At 41.1% G+C, this 16,157-nt stretch overlaps 1 protein-coding gene across 3 annotated transcripts in view; it reads right to left on the bottom strand.

The window, feature by feature from the left end:
• syt8 (synaptotagmin VIII) overlaps positions 1–14,541 on the bottom strand; it is a 115,053-nt gene extending 100,512 nt beyond the window's left edge. For 2 of the 3 annotated variants that reach the window (XM_041198291.1, XM_041198289.1), the window contains exon 1: positions 14,333–14,541. The gene's annotated coding sequence lies outside the window, so the exon portion shown is untranslated. Of the gene's footprint in view, positions 1–8,010; positions 8,028–14,332 lie in introns of those variants that run through there. The other variant, XM_041198293.1, reaches the window with a different exon arrangement.
• Between the last annotated feature and the right edge of the window lie 1,616 nt (positions 14,542–16,157).

Raw genomic sequence — 16,157 nt, 5'->3', positions numbered from 1 at the left:
AAGGTTCCCCTCATGCACTCTAGGATTCATGACTCCTCTAAGTGGCCTTGAACCATGTGTCTTTAAAAATGTGGCCTGACTCCATGAAAATTGCAGAGGAGTAGGAGATACCTATCTCCTGAATGGAGTCAGTCAAGAGTACTGCATGCAGGCTTCTGACAACAAGCAGTCCACACCCTTTAAAGGCATTCCCAAAAATAGCACAGCCTGGGAATTGGGTCGGGAATCCCAGAATCGGGACCCACCCACCATCAACCTAACTCTGGCCCATTGGCCAGATAACTAAAAGCTTGGTTTTAAGGAGTGTAATAAAGGAGGAATGTGAGGTAGATGGGGACAGGTGTAGGGAAGGTATTCCAGAGTTTAGGGTCTAGGCATTAAATTACATGGTGTAGAGGATAACATATTAACATAGATAAAGGATTGGTTGACTAACAGGATGGAGAGAATGGGGATAAGTTGACCTTTTTCAAGTTGGCAAGCTGTAACAAACGGAATGGCACCAATATCAATGCTGGGACCTCAATTATTTATAATCTACATCATTGATTTGGATGAAAGGACCAAATTTATGGTAGCTAAATTTGATGATGACATCAAGATAGGTAGTGAAGCGTGATAACTGATTTCATATTTGTTGATATTAAAATATTTAAAAGCTTTAGAATAGACAATGTAGCTAGCTTTTTCTAAGCATGATGGGAAATGTAGCCAATACTGTGGAAAACTAGCTAAGAATGCGTGTTGTAAAATTTAATGCCTTTACATGCTTAGAAAATCACTGTTAGGGTGATAAGAGAACAGACAGGGAGGTACTATTATAACCAAAATAGTAACAAACTCCTAGGGCTAAAGCTGAGATGAAAGGAACATCTGCAGAACATGAATTGCCAGTTCATTGATTAGGATATGTGATGTACGTGCTAAAATATTGAAGATTGTACCAAGCAGTGTAGTGAAATGTGATACCTAAAAGCTATAAATTTGTTACATAGACTTTGTATCAGGGAGAGAGAGACCCTGGAAGTCAACCAGGATACGTCTCTCCCAGCATAAGCTTGAATTAAAATCTTTACTTTCATGAAGCTCACAGGCTCTGAGTGGTTGATTTATTGTTTTACGACAACAATAAGAAGGTAAGTTATCAGGAGAAGGTAAAGAATCTACAAAGGGATATAGGTAGATTTACTGAATGGGCAAAATTTGGCAGATGGAGTATAATGTGGGAGAATGTGAACTTGTCCACTTTGGCAGGAAGAATAGAAAAGCAGTATATTACTGAAATAGAGAGATTGCAGAACTCTGTGATGCAGAGGGATCCGGGTGTCCTGTTACATGAATTATAAAAAGCTAGTATGAGGTACAGCAATTGATTAGGAAGACAAATGGAATGTTGATGGTTATTGCAAGGGAATGGAACATAAAAGTAGGGAAGTTTTACTGCAGCTGTAAAAGGCATTGGTGAGACAAAATCTGGAATACTGTGTATACTTTTGGTCTCCTTATTTCAAAAAAAGCTATCATTGCATTAGAAGCAGTACAGAAAATGTTCACTCGATTCATTCCTGGGATGAGGGGCTTATCTTATGAAGAAAGATTGAACAAGTTGGGCCTATACCCACTGGAGCTTAGGAGAATGAAAGATGATCTCATTGAAACATATAAGATCCTGAGGGGACTTGACAGAGTAGATACTGGGAGGTCGGTTCCACTTGTGAGACAGATCAGAACCAGGGGACACAGTTTAAGAATAAGAGGTCTATGGCTTAAGATGGAGATGAGTAGAATTTTTTTTCTCTGAGAGAGTCGTTAGTCTGGAATTCTCTTCCTCAGGAAGCAGTGGAGGCTGGGTCATTGAATTTATTTAAGGCAGAATTAGACAGATTTTTGATAGACAAGGGAGTCAAGGGTTATGGGGACAGATGGGAAAGTGGAGTTGAGACCACACCCAGATCAGCCTTGACCTTATTGAATGGCGGAGCAGGCTCAAAGGGCTAAATGGCCTACTCCTGCTCCCAAGTCCTATGTTCCTATGAAAGCCTGATATCTAAAGATGGAGTGGTTAAATTCAGGGATGTTCAAGAGGCAAAAATTAGAGGACCACAGATATCTCAGGGTGTTGCGGACTGGAAGAGATTACAGAGATAAGGAAGGGCAAGGCTGTGGAGGGATTCAAAAACAACAATGCAAATTTTAAAATGATTACGTTGTTTGATCAGGAGCCAATGAAGGTCAGTGAGCACAGAGGTGATGGGTGAACGGGACTTGGTGCAAGTTAAGACACGAGCAGCAGAATTTTGGATGACTTCAAGTTTACAGAAAGTAGAATGTGGGGAACCAACCTCAATTGCATTGGAATGGTCAAGCCCAGAGGTAACAAAGGCATAGATGAAAGTTTTAGCAGCAGATGAGCAGAGAGATTGGCATAGTCAGATGACATTACGGAAGTGGAAATAGGCGGTCCTTGATGGTACAATATAAAATCAAAAGCTCATCTTGGGGTCAAATGTGATACCAAGGCCGTGAACAACTGGCTTAACCTCAGACTGTTGCCAAAAAGTGGGATGGAGTCAGGGAACAGAGTTTGAAGCAGGGACTGAAAGTGATGGCTTCATCTCTTCTGCACTTTTCACTCTTTGCATTACGGACCTTGGACCTTCACCTAGTTATTTTCAATAAAGAAATCCCTGCCCTTTCTAAACAGCTACTAAATCATGGCATTAATTGCAATTGTTAGTAAAACAAATGCACTTCAACAACAAAGAGCAGCGACTGTATGTCAAGATATCTAACACAGCTCACTCAGGTGGTACTCTGAATTTTCCCCTCTATCCTATCTTTTCCCCATATATTCCATGCCTATTTACTTTCTGTGTCTCCTCTCCTGAATAGTACAAATATGAAATCCAAGCATAATTGTGAAAATATTACATAAATAATTTTGAAGATTACAGCATAGTAGTTAGAATCTCATTGTCCCATGATCTTCCGATGAACTATATATTTTCTCGCTGTATCTTGTTAAAGGAAAAATAAATGGTTATCAGGAAATGCACTGTCTTATATGTGTCCTTACGTTCCTAGTTGGTGTGAGCTCAAAACACAAAACCAATATTGACTTGGGATTAGTTTGTCAGACTCTTGAGGAGCCATAGGTAGCTGATGTATGAATGATTAAAATACTGCACTGCTACAATAGGGGTTACTCTTTTGTGGACTGAAGCTAATGCACAGTGTTGGGCCAAAGTAGAGGAATTTTTAGCCTGCAACTCACTGAGATATGGTGACAGAAGAATCAGGGCTTGGAATTATACATTGCTTGTATACTATATTTAGAAAACATAAAGAGGGTAAAAGGGGGAGGTGGAGTAGCTACACTTATTAGAGTGGAAAAACTGTGACACAACTACCAGTAATAAATAAAATTCCTGTGGATAGATGTCAAAGATTAGATCAATCACACTAATTAGAGGTAGTCTGCAGACCACCTAATAATGAAAGGAAGGCAGAAGAAGAAATATTCAAGCAAGTTAGCAAAATAAGTAAAGAAATAATAATCAAAGAGGATTTCAACTACATTGAAATTAGATTAAAAGAGGTTTAGAATATTACCATGAAGAGTTATAAGCTTGAAACCAACAAATGATGATCACAAATTTGACAAAGAGCGAGAAAATAGAATGAAAGTACATTAGCAAGAAGTATTAAAACAGATTGTAAGGCCTTCTGCAAGTATGTAAAAAGGAAGATTGTAGTGGAAGTTAACATGGGTCTCTTGGAGGCTCCGATAGGAGGGCAAAGGCATTAAACAAATATTTTCTGTCCATCTTCACAGGACAAGGCATAAAATCATACCATAAATAGTTGGGGTCAAAGGATCTAATGAGAGTGTGGAATTTGAAGTATTGGTAAAGAAAAAGTACTGTAAAGATGAATGGGCCTAACAGTTAACAAATCCCCTGAACCTAATGGGCTACGCCCTCGGGTTTTAAAAGATGTGGCTGCAGAGATAGACAGAGTGGATGCATTGAATGGAATCTGTCAAAATTCCATATCCCAGTTGTTTAGTAGTTAGCAAATGTAACTATTCAAGAAAGGAAGGAGAGAGAAAACAGTGAACTTCAGTGCAGTTAGCCTAACATCAGCTGTTGGGTAAACACTGCTATCCAGCATGAAGGGACTGGTAACAGGGCATTTAGAAAACCATAGGCAGAGTTAACATGGGGCCGAAGGGAGGTGGACTGGGAGGTGTTGCATGGGGGGGTGGGGTGCGGTGACGGTAAAATTGGAGCAGGCAGCCTTTCCACTTCCGGTCCCGCCATCAGGCATTTTACCAATGGTGGGACAAGAAGTGTACAAGCTGCCTGCCCCAAGGAGGTAGACAGCCAATTTCAATTATTAAAGGGTTTAATAGGGGCCATTTTACATGGCATCACCATTTTGCTGACAGCAGATCGACCACCCCCCCGCCATCAGGAGAGAAGACGACCCCCCAGCAGCCCAGGGGGAAGGTTTTATGCAGTAAAGAGAGGAGCACAGAAGGGAAGGCAGCACCTGTAGCCCTAATTTTCTAGAAAGCAACTTCCCTCCAGCACTCGGCCCCTGCTTAACTTCAAAACTTGTCTTCGCCTATCGGCTGTAGGCCCCTGGTCTCCAGCTTGCATCAACAATAACCATTCGTATTGGTGGTGCTGTTGAGGCTGCTGAACTGCCAGCTCTCTGACTGGGCCAGCACCTCTTGGGGCCGGCCACCTTCCTTAATAGGACAGCAGCCCCAGCAGCAGCCACTTAATTACCAACGACGCACATTTCCTCGTGACATTGGGACCTCTAGAGAAGTGGCAAAATCCTGGCCATGGTTTTATGAAATCCACTCAAGCTTTTAGTAAATGTAACAAGCTGGTTAGATAAAGGGGAACAAATAGATGTCGTACATTTGAATTTTTCGAAAAGCATTTGATTAGGTGTTACATAAAAGATGGTTGCAAAAGATAAGACTCATGGGGTTGGGATAGCACATTAAAATGGACAGAAGATTGGTTAAAGGGGTTAAAAAAAACAAGAGTAAACATAAGCAGGTCATTTTCAGGTTGTTTTGCTGTTACTTGTGGATTGCCTCAAGGATTAATGCTAGGCCCTCTGCTGTTTACAATTTAGATTAATGGTTTAGATGAAGGGACCAAATGTAATATACGCAAGTTTGCTGATGATACAAAGCTAGGTGGAAAGAAAGCTCTGAGTAGGGCAAAAGGGTGGAGTCTCCTGCGCTTAAGCTGGGCTTTTCTGCCCTGCCACGGCAGCTTTCCCTGCAGCAGATGCGGCGAGCCATTCAAACATCCATTGACTTTGCCAGGACCAGAAGATCCTGCCAGCAGGAGGGGCCAGAAAATTCCAGTCTTAGTCCCTGATGGAACAGCAGAATCATTTACAGGAATCTGATTTACTCATTGGTGAGCTTAGCAAACACTTTTCTCCCAGAGCCATGGCATTAGCCTCCCACCTCTGGGTTCCTGACCAATTAGGGAGGGCAGCTGGAATGATGTGTTCATCCTGTCAAAAGAAGGATTCCTAATTAAAGGGACCACAGCATAGGCTATAATAGCTCACCAGCACTTGGATTTTTGAGGCCACATCAACCACAGGAATGGAGAAGAAGGCTGCTCCCCATGTCTCTCACTCTACCTTCAGATCCCACTGTGGGATCTCAGTGACTTCACTGAGGTGATCTTTCCCAAGGACCGGAGGAAGAACCAACCTCTTCAACCAAGCAAGTGTGGACAGAAGTGACTAAGGAATTCAGCAGCAGAACTGTGGGCCCTCCGCACTTAGAGACAGTGCACCAAGAGGGTCCAGGACCTCAGGAGGGCAGGAAACGTGAGTAGTATTAACACTTTCAGCTGCCAAGTCCTACCCTCTGACTTTCCCTGTTTTTGCCTGCACAGCACTCTTCAAAAAAAACACATGAAAGGAATATAGAGGCACTGGAGAGGGTGCAGAAAATATTTACAAGGATGGTACCAGCAATGCGAGGTTATACCTAACCGGAAAAAAGTGAACAGGCTATGCTTGTTTTCTCTTGAAAAGAGAAGATTGATGATTAACCCAATAAAGGTCTTAAAAATTATTGAAGGTTTTCCACCTGCTTGAAAGAACAGAACAATGTAAGATAGTCACCAAGGAATTCAATAGGGAATTCTAAAGAAATCTCCATAACCAGAGTGTTGAAAATGTGGAACTCATACCATGGGGAGTGGTTGAGGTGAATAATGCAGATGCATTTAAGGAGAGGCATTTTAATTGAAAATAAATTAATAGCAGATTCATTGCATTGCTACTTTAACATATTCTCTCCCAGGTTCACAAATCAAAGAACTCACCTCCCTCAGTCTTTCCTTCACCCTACAAACCACAAGTTTTTTTAAAGTCAAATTTGGCATCAATTAAGCACTATCACTTCATTTACTCAATTTTCTCTCCTACTCTTTATAATCTTTGCATTGAGTCATAGACCTTTACCTAGGTTTCCCAATTAAAAAATCCCTGCTGTTTCAAAATAGTCATTTTTATTGACTTGAATTACTTTAAAGTGTTTAATTTCTCTGCGCCTCCTGATAAACTGCATTTTGTCTGCAAGCATTTTCCTGAGTTATTTCTTCTCACCTTTCTGGTGACTAATTTTCTCTATATTTCCTCTTATCTCTAGTCTCCTGTGAAAGTGCAGGAATTTCTTTGGATCTCAGGGTGCTGAAAATACTACTGCTGCCCAAAAATGTGAGTTAAAGGAACACGGTTTTCATTTATTAAATAATTGGCGAACATTATTTTTCTTTTTCTTCTTCCTCACAACATTTAAGAAGTATTTAGATGAGCACTTGAAATGCCATAGCATATAGGGCTACAGGCAAAGTGCTGGAAAATGGGATTAGAGTAGACAGGTGCTTGGTGGCTGGCATAGACACGAAGGGCCAAAGGGACAGCTTCTGTGCTGTATAACTCTATGAGCAGAATTTTGACGTCGGTGAGCAGGGGGCGGGGCTCGCTCGCCAACTCGTAAAATGACACGGGATGACATTGGGCGGAACCCCAGATGTCATCCTGCCCCATTTAATTTTCAGGAAGGCAGGGGCGCAGCAAAATCAGCTGCGGGCCCACCGACCCGTCAATGGCCAATTGAGGCCATTGACAGGATCATTTAAACAATTAAAGGACCTCCCCGTCCAACCTTAAGGTTAGCGGGCAGGACAGGAGCCCCAGCGGGAAATAGAAAAAGCATGGAACCTCATCCAGCGGTGGGATGAGGTTTCACGCTGGGTTTTAAAAAGTTTAATAAAGTTATAGTGTAAATTATGAACATGTCCCATCTCATGTGACATGTTAGAGATTTTTTTTATTTTTAATCTTTATCAAAGTGTCAGTGATCTCCCTGAGGCTGCACTTTGCCTCAGGGGGACATACGCTCTTTCGTGCGCATGTGCGAAAGAACGCACTCTTGCTTTGGAGAATCCCCCACCCGCACAGAAAGCGCTATGCGCTTTCTGCCAGACGTCACACTGAGTGGGCCTTAATTGGCCTGCCCATGTAAAATAGCATCGGTGCCCGCTTCTCCGGCAGGGATCGGCTCCCCGCCCGCTGGAGATTGGGTCGGGCCCGCCCGCCTGACAGAAAGTAAATTCTTCCCTATGACTCTATGACTTTTTGTTAAGGGCAGAACAGCTGGGTGTTATTTGTGCTGCACTGACATCAGGCATAAGCTGTTTTTTGGCACCATTCAAACCTTTAAATTTATGAGCTATTTTCACAAGGTCCTTTTCCATTCATATTTTACCAGTAAAAACAATTAATAATACAACCTTCATCAGAGTTGTCAGGTAGTGTCAGTATTGGCATTGGCTTCAATGAGAGCAGTGAAACTGACAATATCCTCTCTTTATCTTTTTTCTCTGTACACACACAGCACTGAACACATTGAGAGTGAGGACGCAAATAATAGAAAAGATTTATTTCTCTCACCCTCCAACTTTCGGCACTTCAGAAGGTCCTTGCTGTGTGAAGGTTTCTCTGGTATGCCGACGTGGATGCTTTTAGAGGGAGCCTATCAGCGAATGTTAGCAAGCAATTCAACTGTGGGAATGATTCACAGATAAACCCAATCTTCTCCTCATCTGACACCCACACATACACACTTCCCACCAAAAGTCACCATCTAATAAGTAAAAGTGGGAATCCTGAATAATTTCCCCTCACTTATTCAGGGATACTGGAGCTAATAGCAGTCGTAGTAATAATGCCTTCATTAAGGGTTAACTAATTCAGTACAGACTTGAGAGTGACCCTGGAATATGCTGCTCTGTATGGGCAACAAATAAGTATTTGCAAACTTGTTCTCACTGGAATATAAACAAAAAATTCTGGAAGCATAATAGGGTCAGCTGGCAGTACTCTGATGCTGAAAATTACACTGTGTATTTCCAGCACTTTCTATTTTTATTTCAAATATAAAGTTTTCAAAGTTTTCCCTTGGCTGTGTCAACAGATCTTATTTTTTTCCTCTTATTTTATTGTTACTGATCCTTATTTAAATTGCAACTAATAAGGACAGGTTAGAGTACTAACTTCAGGGTGTCGCTTTATCCATTGTCTGCTTTTTCCAGAGAACATTAAAAGTCAGCAAAATATTCAAAGTAAAATAGACAGTTGTTTCATTTTGATAATACATCCAGTAGGTCAGTGAGTAAAACAATCAACGAGCGGAAAAATGTTGATAACATCTTTGGATAGGTCATAGTAGCAGTTAGCAGTACTCAGTCCTCATTTATTTTGCAGATGCATGCATACCCAATTTTATTATAATTAAATGCTAAACGTACAAACATACAAATTAGGAGGAGAGTCTTTTGTGATTCATGCACTAGGATACCCAGATCCCTCTCAAAGCTGTGCAATCTGTCACCATTTAAATAATAAGCTTTTTTTTTATTCTTCCCGCCAAAATGAACAATTACACTTTTGCCCACATTATACTCCATTTACCAGATTTTTGCCCATGCACTTAACCTATCTATGTCACTTTGTAGCCTCCTTATATCCCCTTCACAATTTACTTTCCTACCTATCTTTGTGTCGTCAGTGAATTTAGCCACCATTCCTTCAACCTCTTCATCCAAGTCATTTATATAAATTGCAAAAAGTTGAAGCCCCAGCACTGATCCCTGTGGCACACCACTCGTCACATCCTGCTAATCAGAAAAAGACCCATTTATGCCTATGCTGTGTTTCTTGTTGGCTAGCCAAACTTCTAACCATGCCAATATGTTACTCCCTACACCATGAGCTTTTATTTTCCGCAATAACCTTTATCAAACGCCTTCAGGAAATCTAAGTACAGTACATCCACTGGTTCACCTTTATCCACAGCACAGATGACTCCTTCAAAGAACTTCAATAAATTGGTTAAACATGATTTGCCATTTACAGAACCATGTTGACTCTGCCTGACTGCCTTGAATTTTTCTAAGTGCCTTGCTATAACATCTTTAATAATAGTTCCTAACATTTTTCCCATGATAGATGTTAGGCTAACTGGCCTGTATTTTCCTGCTTTCTGTCTCCCTCCCTTTTTGAGTAAAGGAGTTGCATTTGCTATTTTCCAATCTAATGGAACCTTCCCCGAATCTAGGGAATTTTGGAAAATTAAAACCAATGAATCAACTACCTCACTAGACACTTCCTCCAAGACCTTAGAGTGAAGTCCAAACAGACCTGGAAATTTGTCATCCTGCAGCCCCAGCAATTTGCTTAATATCACTTTCTTGGTGGTTGTAATTTTCCCAAGTTCCTCCCTCCCTTCCATTTCCTGATTTACAGCTATTTCTGGGATGTTACTTGTGTCCTCTATAGTGAAGCAAAATTCCTGTTTAATTCATTGGCCATTTTGCTACTTTCCATTATCAATTCCTCAGACACACTTTCTATAAGACCAATGCTCACTTTGTTAACTCCTTTCTTATTTAAATATCTATACTCTTACTATCCGTCTTTATATTACTAGCTAGTTTTCTCTTGTACTCTAATTTTTCTCTCCTTATTTATCTTTTTGTCATTCTTTGCTGTTCTTTATATTCTTTCCAACTTTCTAAGCTGCCACCCACCTTTGCATAATTATATGCATTTTTTAAAGTTTGATACCATCTTTAACGTTTTAAGTTAACCAAGGATGGTGGGCCCTCCTCTTGGGGTTTTTCTTTCCCATTGGAATAAATATATTCTGTGTATTTTGAAATATCCCTTTAAATGTCTGCCACTGAACCTCTATTTTTTTTATTCATTCACAGGATGTGGGCTTCGCTGGCTGGGCCAGTATTTATCGACCGTCCATAGTTGCCCTTGAGAAGGTGGTGGTGAGCTGCCTTCTTGAACTGCTGCAGTCCATGTGGTGTAGGTACACCCTTGGTGCTGTTAGGAAGAGAGTTCCAGGATTTTGACCCAGTGACAGTGAAGGGACAGTGATATTTTCCAAGTCAAGATGGTGAGTGACGTGGAGGGGAACTCCCTTATCCCTTTACCTTATTTGCCAGTTCACTTTAGCTATCTCTGCTTTCATGCCCGAGAGTAAAATTACTTTAATTTTATAATCAGTAAGCTTGCCTTCACACACAGGTCATTCAGATGAATTTACTGTAAACAATCAAAGTTACTTTTTTCACCTCCCTTTGTGCATCATTGGCTTTCATTCAGGAGTAAAGAGAGAGCAAATCTATAATATTTTTTCACCATCTCCCTCTATCCTTGTGTATATCTATAGTTCCCTTTCTCTCCCTTTATTCCTGAGCATGTGTTTTATTTTCTAGCTCAATCTGTCCATCTATTCCTGTTTATATTTGTGCTTCTCCATCCCCATCTCCATGTATATTCTTGGTTGTCTTCTCTCTATCTATCCCTATATTGATGGCAACCAGTTACTTTACACACTGACACATCATATTTCAACGTTTGGCTATCACTGTGTAACTGTTCCTATAAGTATGTATGCTTTTGGTGCTCACTCTAATTCTCTGGGATAGGAGTGGTTTTCTCTCTTCATCTCTATCTCTGTGGCTGTCCCTCTGTGGTTCTCTCTTGCTCTCTCCTCCTCTGCATGTGTATGCCTTTTTTTCTCTCTGTCCCTATGTATCTGTGATTTTTTTTCTCTCTCTCCCTTCCTCTCCACCCTGAGCCTGTGTGTAATTATGTTTCTCTCTTTCTTTTTCTCCCTTTGTCCCTGTGTTTATCTGTGGTTCCCTTTTACCCTCTCTATAGTCGCACGATCATATGGCCTCCAACACTTAACAAGGCACGCAGTAAATAAATCAAAATTGCTATATTTTATGTCATGAAACTCACTGATTACTGTGACTGCAAATAATAAAACATTGTTTAGTAAAATGAGGTCAAGTTATAAGCACAGTTGTGTCTTTCATTGAAACCTCAATATTATTTTTTCATGCTAATGTTTGGTTCAGCATTTTAGAAGTTGTGATACTAAAGGGAAAGCTTGGACATTCAAATCTCTTACAAGACAGAAGTAAGCCTCAGGACTATAAGAATTTAAACAAAATTAGGCAACATTAATTACTAATGTAATAAATACCAACTGTCAACATTCCTCATGCTGTAAAGATGGTGGAGGTGGGGATCAGGAGAGGGGACGTGGCATTGCTCTTGCACGATCAAGTTCTGTCAAGACAATGGGAACTGCTAACCAGCTTGATGCTCATCAAACATTCAAGACACCCTGTGGAAGATGAAATAACTCCAACTTCTGTTGATTTCTAACTTGTCAAAGGTTTCAGAGTTGAAAAAAAATAGAATCACCTTGTCTGTAACAATGACTGCAAGACATGCTAACCAAATTCCTTTCTGGGAATATGCAGACAGGAGGAGGAAAAAGAAACATTACAGTCATCTAGAAACACTGCTGGAAGAGAGGAGTAAAGATCTCTCTCTCTCTGAAGCTAAGAGTGTCTTCAGCAGAGTGTAGACGTGAATGAACCAAGTCAACTTCAGAGTTTTACAGGAAACCAGATAACTTCAAACGGCCACAATGTTCAACACCTCAAAGAGCAGCAAAAGACTTAATCCTATATTCTTTTAACTTTTGATTAGTCACTAACTTTCTTACTTCTGAGATCTATATCTGTCTGTTGTTGCATCTTTATTATTTTTTCTCGGTTTTAATAACTAATAAACTTGCTGTTTTTTGACTCAAGAAAACCTGGTTTGATTGGCTCCTTATTAGCAAATAAATACATTTGATTTGGAAAAGACATTTGCAGGGTAAATAAATTTTAAAACTTTTGTTGCGACCAACCATGGCTGCTGAACAGAAGGGGAGCCATGTCACTACTCCACATCCAATTACAACAAAAGAAACAAGTCATTCGACCTAACTGGACTATGCAGGAGTTTATGCTCCATAAGAGCCTCCTCCCATTTTATTTAATTTTGTCAGCATATCCTTTTATTCGTTTTTCATTCATATACCATACTTCCTCTTAAATGCATCTATAATATTCTCCTCAACCACTCCATATGATAACAAGTTCCACATTCTCACCACTCTGTGTAAGAACATTTCCCCTAAATTCTCTATTGAATTTAATGGCGACTACCTTATATTTCTGGTCCCTAGTTTTAGACCCACCCATAAACGTAAATATCATCTCTTCATCTACCCTACCAAACTCCTCCATAATTTTAAAGACATCAACTATATCACCCCTCAACTTTCTCTTTTCTAGAGAAATAATTCCAGCCTACATGCAGATACCAGGTACTCTAACATTGTACATGTGGAGTCAGGCCTAAATACAGTCTTCAAGTTAAAGCGGGTGAAAAGCAGGAACAGCTGAAATAAACCTGACCCATGATTGAAACTGGAAACCAAATGCTGAATGGGTGGAAGGAAGATGATAGAGTGGTGGTTAGAGACCAAGAGAAGAAAGAGGGGGGAGAGAATTAACAGTGGGAATCAGAGAATCAAAGGCTGCCAGATTGGGACTGGAACTCAGATCAACTGTCTGCACTGGTGGAACAATTTACACCAGTATGATAGGCCCAGGAAGGATAGAGCTGAGAAGGGAGAATGGAAGGATGTGGAGGGAAATTAGACTTTTTGGGCTAAATAGCCTGCATTCTGTAAATACAACATAATTCTAAACTTCCTCAATCAACTTATTTGTTTCATTTAAATTTTTAGTTCCCATGTACTTTAGTGTCATCTGCAAATTTAATTCCATTAATAATTCTATTAATTATATTAGAAGTGTATAGAATACTGTTCTCCAAATCACTTATAAAGATCATAAACAGCAATGGTCCCAACATAGCTCTCTGCAGGACTCTACTTATGACTCGGCTGTTTGCAGATTTGATCCCTTTGAAGGCGATTCATTGCCTATGATACTGCAAAAAGATTTCTATCCGGAATATCTGCCTGACAAATTTACATGATAAAATCTTTGCTAATATTTAAGTAAAATATAATACAATGTGTATTTACTTGAACTGATTGTAAAATTAATGCAAGTAGCAAAAATGAAGTCACCATAGCCACACCTGTGGGTAGGCACAGATTGCTATTGGAAAACACTGCTTTAAAACACAGACTTTTTGTTTCATTCTTTTGTGCTGCATTGGGTGGCCTCTGGTGAAGCAGGACCTTGGGTATTGGAAGTGACGTTAATTCCCTCCCCTTCCCCAGACTAAAGAAGAGAAAAGGATTGATCAGGGTTGCCATTTCTAATCACCGTACAGTGACCTCTACTGGAAAGTGAGTGTGAGTCTGTGTGTGTGTATGAGCGAGTTTGTGTGTGCCTATAGGTATAATTTACTTGCTCTACTATACTATCCTGAGCAGCAAAAGACGACTGTTTACAATTGGAGTAAGCTACACTTCAATGTTCCTGGATTAGGAAGGGGAAAGATCAGCAGGATTTTCACCTCTGATTGTTACCCACAACTTTGCTAGGGAGAGCATGCTCTTGGTCATTGAGAGAGGGCTGCAGTACGTGATTCCCTCCATAGTCAAATAGCACAGCAACACTATTAAAGCTCACAGTTATGGAATTGATGGGCAAAATACTTGAGGGCAGTAGGTGCCTGTAGAATGATACCCCAGTGAAACAGAAAAGAAGAAAATCAAAAGGTTAAAACAGAGAACATGACAAAGTACAGAGAACTACTAGTTTACAATGCAAATCTGCCTTAACTACCATTGAAAACACAGAGACGTTTCAGCTTCCTGGTTACTCAGTAGTTACGTTGGGTGGTAAACTTCACTTGCAGTGATTCTCACCTTCTTTCCTGGGAGAACGTCAGCCGGGACTTCACCCGCTAGATCCAAATGTGATCCTTGCCTTTCTAGCTTGCTGCTGCTTGCTCCTTCATTGTTGGCATTTTAGTCAGTGTACCCTTAATGAAAATCAATGGTTGTAAAAGACGGCAGACTGGCTTTTCCTCTTGTAAAATGAAGAAATTCAATGCTTAGAGCTGGCCACACCCAAATGACGAAAATTCACCTGCACCAGAGAGGGAACACCCACAACCACAACCACATTCCTCTCCCTGCCTCCATAACAATGAGTGGAAAAATTCCTTTTACTCTACTTGGAAGAGGAACTTAGGCATTTTGCTTGGAAACAAATCTCCTTTAAACAGCATACAGAAGGGAATGTGATTAGGTGACTTCTATATTCAACACAGCATAGTTCAATTTATAAATTTGGTTGGTACTGATTGTTTTGTGGTGCTTTTTATTTCAGCATTGTGGCCTGGAGGACATTGTTATGGTCTGAAACAGAAGGATGTGAGATCGTTGGTGATTGGAGAATTGAGGTTGCTTTCACCGCTACTGCAGTTAGAAAAGTTGATCATGGACAGGCCAGCCAGAAAGGGGATGTGTATGTGCTTCTTCCCTTCCTATCCCTCTTTCATCCTCCTCCTGCTCCTCAGTTGGTAAATATATAGCTGGTGGCAAGGGCTGTTGCCCTTACGGTGGTGAGATTTCCACAGGCTCCGAGAACTGCAGGAAGTAAATTGAGCTTCTTCTCTCTAGAGTTTTCTTTAGTGGAGAACCTAGACCTTGGGGGCACAGTCTCAGGATAAGTGGTCAAACTGAAGAGAAATTTCTTCTCTCAGAAGGTTGTGAATCTTTGGAATTCTCCACCCCAGAGGATTTTGGATGCTCCATGGTTGAATATAGTTAAGGATGAGATAGTCAGATTTTTGATCTCTCAGGGAATCAAGAGATATGGAGAGTTGGGGGTGGGGGGTGGTGTGGGTGGTGTGTGGGGGTGTGAGGGGGTGGTGAGAAAGTGGAGTTTAGGCAGAAGATCATTGTATTGAATGACAAAGCAAGCTCAAGGGGCTGTATGGTCAACTCCTGCTCCTATTTCTTTTGGTCCTCCAGAGCAGTGCAGAAGCATTTCTTAAGCATGCTAATGGTCTGCTCAATCATGATCTGTGTGGCAGCATGGCAGACCTGGAACTCCCTCCCTAATGGCCCTGTGGGCGTGCCTACTTCACATGGTCTGCAGTGCTTCAAGAAGGCGGTGCTCACCACTTCCTTCTCAAGGGCAATTAGGGATGGGAATTAAGTGCTAGCCTTTGCTCATATCTCATGAATGAATAAAAAGAAATGTGTGCTTCCCACATGTGAGTGAGATGCACACCAGTGTCATCACCTTGTGATCAGTGGATAGCCCTTTTCATCAAGTAGCTACTCTTATTTTTTTGTGTTGGCTCAAATGTGGGTAACAGAGCAGACAGCCACAGAATGAAGTCATCATGAATGGATGCTAGGATACCAGGCAGTAACATGCATGATATGCTGTGTAAACACCAACTGGGCATTGAGGAAGTGGCATCCCTTTCAGTAGTGATACATTGCAGTGTTGCCATGTGAAATCCACAAGGTGGGCAGAGTTTTCCCATCCCGCCCTCGGTGGGTTTTGTGGCGGGCAGGAGCGGAGAATCCAGTGGCAGGTAAAAAGTCAGAAATCCACTGGTGTAAAAACAGCCTGGGCAGAATTTTGCCCGTGATGGGCAGGCGGGCCCGACCAGCTCGGCGGTGGGTGGGCAGTTGATCACCACCGCCGAAATGGGCCCCGCCACCATTTAAC

This window comes from Carcharodon carcharias, chromosome 10, assembly GCF_017639515.1.
Source record: "Carcharodon carcharias isolate sCarCar2 chromosome 10, sCarCar2.pri, whole genome shotgun sequence".
Lineage (NCBI taxonomy): Eukaryota > Metazoa > Chordata > Chondrichthyes > Lamniformes > Lamnidae > Carcharodon > Carcharodon carcharias.
Note: the sequence above shows the minus strand (reverse complement) of the source record. Positions and strands in the feature narration are given on the sequence as shown.